Genomic DNA, 1,131 nt, shown 5'->3' on the forward strand with positions numbered 1-1,131 from the left:
CACCCTAATCCTTGTCACCCCTAGTAGGGCAGGAACAGCATTAGGTGGTGAAGAGAGTGCAAGTGTCTTAAGACCAAGATTTGAAGCAGTTGTGAGTTCTAACTAGCACAACCTCTTCCCCATCTCTTGCCCACAATTCCGTCAAATATATCATCCAGGGCAAGAGGTCTTTAGCGCATGTCCTCTGATGCTTTTATTTAAAGAGCTCTGGTGGCATAGTGGGTAAGACATTTGGGTGTTAACCAGAAGGTCAGGGGTTGCTCCACAGGAGGAAGATGAGGCAATCTACTTACCTGAAGAGTTACAGCCTTGGTAGCCCAGTAGGGGTCGCTATGAGTTGGAACCAACTCAATGGTAGTGGGTTGCTTTATCTCATCTACTGGAGATGTTTGTGATGGGAGCAGTAGTGTGTGAATTTCAGGCTTCTTAATACCCAGCTCAGCTCCAAAGTGATACAAAGGTTGAAAAGATACCATCAGCTGGACCATGGGGTGTCCAGAGGCTACAAGCCTCCAGCACCACCCTAGAGAAGAGCACTTCTGGACTAAATGGGGCTGTCTTCTGTTGAAAAGGAGATATAGGTCCACACAGAAATGTAAATGTTTCTAGGAGCATTGTTCATAATAGCCAAAAGGTGGAAGCAACTCAAAAGTACAGATAAATGGATAAACAAAACGTGATATATCCACACAATGGAACATTATTCAGCCATTAAAAGGAATGTAGTAATTATACATGCTGCAATGTGGATGAATCTTGAAAACATTATGACAAGTGAAAGAAGCCAGTCACAGGCTGAATGATCAGGTATGTCCAGGCAAAAGTAAATATACTCATGACCATATATAAGGTTGGCAGACAATATTTCCACCTACATATTTGTATGTGCTGTAAGAATATCCATATAACTAGAACTAAGAGGGAGCATAGTTTTGATAACTTCTTAGGCACAGTCAACCACACTGATGGAACAAGTTCTTGGACCTGTGGGCTAAGGACAATGGTTGCAGGGGACATCAAGCCCAATTGGCATAACATACTACACAAAAACATTGTTCCACATCCTACTTTGGTGAGTAAGGACTGAGGTCTTAAAAGCTTGCAAATGGCCATCTAGATGCAACAATGGGT

This window comes from Orycteropus afer, unplaced genomic scaffold (genome assembly GCF_000298275.1).
Source record: "Orycteropus afer afer isolate SDZICR_OR568_19922 unplaced genomic scaffold, OryAfe1.0 scaffold00340, whole genome shotgun sequence".
Lineage (NCBI taxonomy): Eukaryota > Metazoa > Chordata > Mammalia > Tubulidentata > Orycteropodidae > Orycteropus > Orycteropus afer.